Genomic DNA, 7,009 nt, shown 5'->3' with positions numbered 1-7,009 from the left:
GGAGAATCAGGAGAATTGTAGATGTCGAACGCGGTGTGTAGAGGAGGAAGGGTGCACAGATGGTGGAGGAGTGAAGCGCGCGCGGTGTGTAGAGGACTAGGAGGATATATATAAAAAAATTGCTGGAGTGGAGGGAGCGCTCTTCAAGTGAAGCCAGCGCCGCCATGTTGTGGTGGGCAGAAAGCTCGGCTCGGTTGGCTCGGTGGCGGCCAGCGCTGCCAGTTCACCTGCAGCGACGGTGGATTGCGGTTCGTGCGCCTGTCTTTCCTTGACAAGTGTGTCTCTGCAGTGCATTCGAATGCGTGCGGCTCGATTCAAGCGAGCATGGTACAATCCTGCGTAGCGTATGGGTACACAAATCGCGCGATTCCTGCTTCCAAGATCACATTTCACAGGTGCGTACTGAAAGCACGTAGTGCTTACGCGGTCTAATACGGCTGACTCGTGTTTTTCATTGGTAGGCTTAAGGAATTAATATTTGGAAATTATTGGCAGGTTTCCAAAAGATGCTGAGACACGGAACCTATGGGAGCGAGCTGTGCGTCGTGAACACTGGAAACCGACAGATAAAGATCGCCTTTGCTCTGCGCACTTTGATCCGGCGTGTTTTGACCGGACCGGACAAACAACAAGGTTGAAAGCGGGAAGTGTGCCGACTTCGTTCGCTGCTTTTCCTGCCCACCTCCAGGCACCGGTAAGCATCGGAACTTCGCAGATATAGTGCTCTGACATCAAGGAGGTTGGAATGACGTAGACATATCTCTTCTGTCGTGTTTTGTCGACGTGATTGCATTGCTGCGTGTTTCCTCGCGAGCTTTTCGTCCCGTTCGCTCGTTTACAATATCGCTCAACACACGATTAGCGCATGATCATTGTCGAATGTTCCCGAACATGCTTTCGTGAATACATATATTCATGTTATGAGCAATAATTGAAGTATATATATCATTCTAAAAGTAGTTAATTTCCACTATGTGCTTATTTCAGGTGAAAAGGAAGCGGCCAGCACCAAAACCTCGAGGATGCAGTCCTGCTCAGCAGCAAGAGGCCTTAAATACTGAAGATCATGTCACTGTATCACCATCAAAGCAGTGGTACAAGACGAAGTTGCAGGAAACAGAAGACGAAAGATTGCACTTGAAGAAAAAAATTAAAACGTTGCAGCAGAGCAAACGAAGGCTGACACAAAAGAAAATCACCGCTGAAGAAATTATTAGAGGCATCGAAGAACAAAAGCTTTTGTCAGAAGAGGGCTCCAAGATGTTCGATGCAGCATTTTCTCCTGACATACAACAGCTGCTTCACCGGGCACGGACAGAAAGTGGAGGTAAATACCCTCCAGAGCTGCGAACGTTTGCACTAACTTTACATTTCTACTCACCAGCAGCCTACGAATTTGTGCGATCAAAGTTTAATGACGCCCTCCCTTCGCAGCGCACAATCAGAGAATGGTATAGGTCTGTTGATGGCCAACCAGGCTTTACAGGTGAAGCATTTTCTTTCTTGGAGAAGTTGGTTCAAGGTCGCTCTGAAACTCTTTACTGCGCTCTGATTGTCGATGATATGTCGATTAGGAAACATGTTGAACTTGTCGGAGACAGGGTAGTTGGCTACGTTGATTTTGGAGCATCTCTTGATGATGACAGCCTTCCTGAAGCCACAAATGTTTGTGTTTATATTGTTGTTGGCATAAACATGAGGCTGAAAATTCCAGTCGGCTACTTTCTTATCCACTCGCTCACTGGTTCTGAGAGGGCTGAACTAACAAAACAATGCATTGAACGACTGGAATCTGTGAAAGTTCAAGTTGTCAGTCTAACATTTGATGGTGCGTCATCAAATTTCACTATGGCAAAATGCCTTGGTGCAGAACTGAAGCCTGATCCTGTCGAGTTCTCCACATCCTTTAAAAACCCAGTTGATGAGTCAAGGGATGTGCATATCCTGCTTGACCCATGCCACATGATTAAGTTGATTAGAAATTCACTGGCAACAATGTGTTACATCACTGATGTTGATGGAAACCACATAAAATGGGCTTACATAAAGGCACTGGAGGCTTTACAGCGCGAGGAAGGGCTCCGCCTTGGCAATAAGCTAACTAAGGTGCATATGCAGTGGGAGAAGCAAAAGATGAAGGTACGGCTCGCAGTTCAGGCACTCAGCGCTTCAGTCGCAGACGCTCTTGAATTTTGCGAGCAAACGCTGAAGCTGCCACAGTTTAGAGGTGCTAGTGCCACGGCAAAATTTGTGAGGGTATTTGATCATCTCTTCGATTTGCTAAACTCCAGAAATGCGTTTGCAAAATCATACAAAGCCCCCCTTCGAAAGCAAAATGAGCCTTGTTGGAAACCATTTTTTGCCGACGCTCGAGAGTACATATGTGCTTTAAAAGACCCATTCGGTCGACCACTTTTGCAGGGAAAAAAGAGGACAGGATTTGTGGGTTTTCTTGTGTGTATACAGAGCACAGAAAGTATCTTCAAGGAACTCGTTCATGAAGGTCAACTTAACTATCTGCTCACGCACAAGATGAGTCAAGATCACGCAGAAACTTTCTTTGGCTGTGTGCGAGGACGTGGGGGGTTCAACAACAACCCTACAGCTGCCCAATTCATGGCAGCTTACAAGCGTCTATTGGTCCAGACAGAAGTGAGATCGTCCACCTCAGGCAACTGTTCGCAAGATATTGTTTCTATTCTGGGTGCATCTGCCTCTGCCACTACATTTTGTGCAACCACTGAGGTCACATCGCGAAGGTGTGCCATCCTACAACCAGAGGACCACGATTACACAGACCGAATTGACTATCCAGAGAGCCTCTCCACATTCGTTTGCTCTGTCGTGCCTTACATTGCAGGCTTTGTCGCTCGCAAAATCGCTACTACAAACACCTGTGAGTTGTGCATAGAAGCTCTTCATGGAGCGGATACATCTCTATTGGTGAGACAAAAAAATCGAGGTGGACTCTTTTACCCTTCCGAAGACGTTGTGTCACTGTGCGAAACAGCGGAAAAGGGGCTGCGTCGACTGCAGGCTTCCACTCAATGCCTTAAGAACATACATGCCAATACCAAACAACTAGTCCTGGAGATTTTGAGTCAATCACTGGAAAAGAGGTGGTTTTCACAATTGGAACAACATCTTTTTGACGTCGACGTGTTGGACAACCATATTTACAACTTGAGCAAGCAAGTATTGGAGCTGTACATCAAGATCAGGCTGCACCACATGACAAAGGAACGAAGCCGGGAACTCGTGAAAGACAAAGTTAGGTCTTTGCTTTCAAGACTCGTCATTTTTAGGAATCAGTGAAACAACTTTGCCATAACGTTCATGTTGGCTAAAGGCTGAGAAAGCTGTACAAATAAAATTTTAACACATGAAAAACGAACCGTTCTGTAGTCTCTTTAAATACTGCCAGTGTATCGGCGACTATGTGAGCACGTTTTTACTTCTCTAGCAGCAATCATTTGCGAAAAAAAAACGGCCGCGGAAGTGCACTATATGCTACGCGGCCGCCTTCCTGCCCACCACAAGATGGCCGCCGCCGGCTTCACTGTGCTCTATGGGTAAGTATAGGCGGCTTCCACTCCAGCAATTTTTTTATATATATCCTCCTAGGTAGAGGAGGAAGGGATGCACAGATGGTGGAAGAGTGGGCAACGGCGCGACGGCGCATGCGCGCGCGTCAGCTGTCGAATGTTCGAGAAGCGGTGCGGACGGCGCACTACAAGGCGCGAGTATAAGATGCTCCGCATCTAAAAATCCGATACATCTGGCAGTACCACTTGCAGCGTATCCTTCCGGTTACCTGAATGAATTTCTGTAGCGCTGACAGAATAGCACTGCGGCCCGCACCCAAATGACTGGCTCCAAACGATAAAAGGGTGGATGTATTAACTACTAATTTAAACATATTAATCGGTCTCTCAAGAATTATTCAGCACAGTGAGGCGAAGTGGTGGCATGTGAGAAGAAAGTGATCTATTGTTTCTGGTTTATTTGAAACTGCACATAGGTTAGTCAATGAAAATCCTGATTTTGGGAATACAAATTTAACCGAGAAACTCTACAAGGAAAGCTTGTGAGGGTCACCTCACATTGACGGGAAAGGCGTTTTACGGTGTTCCAGGGCAATTGCAAGTGCCGAAATTCTTGAGATTGTAGGAGCAATGTTTCGTTGACTTTTAAGATTAACAGGTGTTTGAATCTTCCGGCAGTAATAAAAAAAACTCTGGAGCTACTAGTACCACCGGTAAACTTAAACATGCCAAAGCGAGCGAGTCAGCAGTTTCCTTTAGTGCAATTCCAGAATGCCCGGGAACCCAAAGAAACCTAACTTCTGATATGGTACGTGGTACGAGAGACCAAAATATCCTGAGTAGAGGAGACTGGTTGGTGGACGTTAAACGTGTACAAACAGACGAAGCATCTGAAATAATAATAAATTTTTATTGCTGAGAACTTAGTTTTTGAAGAGCCAATAATAGACACAAATTCTGCGAGACAAATTGGCGTGGAGTCAGGCAATTGGAGCACAAAATACCAAATAAACTGATGAGAAGGAATGTTTACTCCAGGCTTTTGAACATTTTGCGTTGCATCCGTCGAAATTACTACGTAAGTAGAAAAATGGCTGAGATGCTCTTGAAGGAGTCCCTCCAGAACATGCTTTGGAAGACTCTTGGCGTTTTTTAAAAAAATTTATTGAAAACATTTTTTGGAAAAATTTTATTGAAAGTTAGGTCAACTGGCATCGAGCATAGGGTTTGGGAGGTTGAATGCTGGAGGGAAACGCGAAGATTTGATAACAGAGACTCGACGAAAATGACTTGGGGACTTTGATGACGACTACACGGGTGCTGAAAGAAAGAAACTTGATATCTGATGAAAACTGTCTGTGAACAGGAGAGGGGTGCATCGTAGTGCTTTTAAAATGTTTGTACAGTAAGCTGTCGAATACTTGCATCAAGTGGAGTGATTCGAGCTTTCAAATAAAGCACGCTATTCGCAACTCACCTAGGTAGCCCGAGACAGAGCCACAGAGCTTGCCTTTCTAGCAATATAAAAGGTCTTATTTGTACTCTCCACTTCCGGAAAACAGAACGCAACTAAACTCCAGAACTGGGCGTACGCAAAGTTTGTATATCATGAGTAACGTATCCCTGCACATCCCTCAATTATTGCAAAACCAGTGTAGTGATCCCAAGGCGCTTTCTGCTTTATGGGTGTTTGATTCTATTTGTTACTGTCAATAGTAATTGTCCACGTAAACCATGCCGAGGTATTTTAGTGCAGCTACTTGTGGAATTGGATCATTTCGATAAGGCAGTGAAATAAATACGGGTACAGATAAAGGAAATACAAGCAGAGTAAATTTGCTAACATAAGCGAACAAGACAGCCCGCCAAGCCAAACCTTAAGCTCACTCAAATACGACTGTAAGATTTGATACAAAGTATTGATATCGTACGACGGCAATAAAAAACAATATCGTCGGCGTAGACGTAGAGAAGAACATTTTTATGAAGGAGAAGGGATGATAATGAGATAATAAATAAAAGAGGTGACAGCAGTGATCCTTGTGGAACGCCTCTTGTTTGCTTATATGAGGCAGGAGTAATTCCATCATGGCAACAAAAGAATTGTCGCTCAAAGAGAAACTTTTGAATCGAAGATATATTGTACTTAGGCACATCACAGTCCACTAATCTTGAAATCAATGTACTGTGTTCCACATTATTGTAGGCTCTTGAAATATCTAACGTGACTAATGCAGAAAGCTTACCAGATTCTTTTGCGAGGTGAATTGGGCTTTCCAAGTCAACATGAGCCGACCACATAGAGCACCCTTGTCTAAATTTCACTTGCCTTGGCGAAAGGATGCCTTGATAGCGATGAACTAACTGAGCCTGCTATGAAGAATTTTTTCAAATAATTTAGCTAAGTTTGAAGTAAGCGAATCGGCCGAATGTTATCCAGGACATATCCGAGGCTTTGATTTTTAGAGGCGAAGCTCTTCAAAGCGGCACCTGTTCGTCCCTCGTATCATAGTCGTAGCGTGTAACAAGTGTTGCATTTTGACCTGCAAGTTCGTGCCGGTGGGAGATTTCTCCTGTGCTTTGTTGAACAATAAAAAGTTCGTGGTGTGCGCGTTAACTAAAAGCCGTATGCTCCTGTCTCTCATTCCCCTTTAGCAGCCATTGGCATGTTCCAGTAGGAAACGTTAGTAGAAGTGTTAAAAGCCGACTTCTGTCTCTCTTTCCCAGTAGCACCCGTTGTTTACCTCCAAGGTAGTGCCTGGTGAGATTTCTCCTGTGCGTGATTAAACAATAAAAATTTTTTGTTTAAAACACCGTTGATTGATAGAAGAAACCAATGAAAGACACCTGATGTTTTCTAAAAGCAAAAGGAAAAGGCGCCAGATGTTTCTAAAGCAAAACAAAAAGAAGGCCCCATCTGCTTAACGAAAGACGCCAGTTGTTTCTACTCACCAAAGTTATACGGCGGGGTACGGGGTACTTCACGTGCGAGTTATTCACAATTCACATGACTGTATTGGGACGGCATTCTGCCCTCCTATAGTAGAGTACCAACTACTACATATTGTTAAACACTTTTTAGGTGCAAAACTCCTTAAGCCGTGGATATAGTTCGTCACTTGTATGCAAGCATGCATGCAGCAACCACCTCACAACATATTCACGGAGTGAATGATGATGATTGGGGCGATGCTTCGGAGGGCTTTATCGGCAAACCGCTAATCATCCGCTGACCGCGTCCATCCATTGTCTGTCTCTTTGACGCACAGATCAACAGACGCACGGACGGACGCATGGACGGATGCAAGAATGAACTGAAGCCCGGACGGACTGACGGACGCTTCGCCCTACTTATTATCATTCACTCCATGGATATGCTGCAATTTGTTTCGCAGCAACACAACTTTAGCAATTTTCCGTGCGCTTAGAATCCATGTGTGCTGTAAGGAGCAGTTAATAATATT

The 7,009-nt window shown here is 44.7% G+C and overlaps 1 long non-coding RNA gene across 1 annotated transcript; it reads left to right on the top strand.

The window, feature by feature from the left end:
* The first annotated feature begins 207 nt into the window (after positions 1-207).
* On the top strand, positions 208-3,394 carry LOC142767642 (uncharacterized). The gene is made up of 2 exons (XR_012885063.1): positions 208-694; positions 988-3,394. It is a non-coding gene; the product is annotated as an uncharacterized LOC142767642 (long non-coding RNA).
* The last annotated feature ends 3,615 nt before the right edge of the window (positions 3,395-7,009 follow it).

The sequence above is a fragment of the Rhipicephalus microplus genome, chromosome 7 (genome assembly GCF_043290135.1).
Source record: "Rhipicephalus microplus isolate Deutch F79 chromosome 7, USDA_Rmic, whole genome shotgun sequence".
Classification (NCBI taxonomy): Eukaryota; Metazoa; Arthropoda; class Arachnida; order Ixodida; family Ixodidae; genus Rhipicephalus; species Rhipicephalus microplus.
Note: the sequence above shows the minus strand (reverse complement) of the source record. Positions and strands in the feature narration are given on the sequence as shown.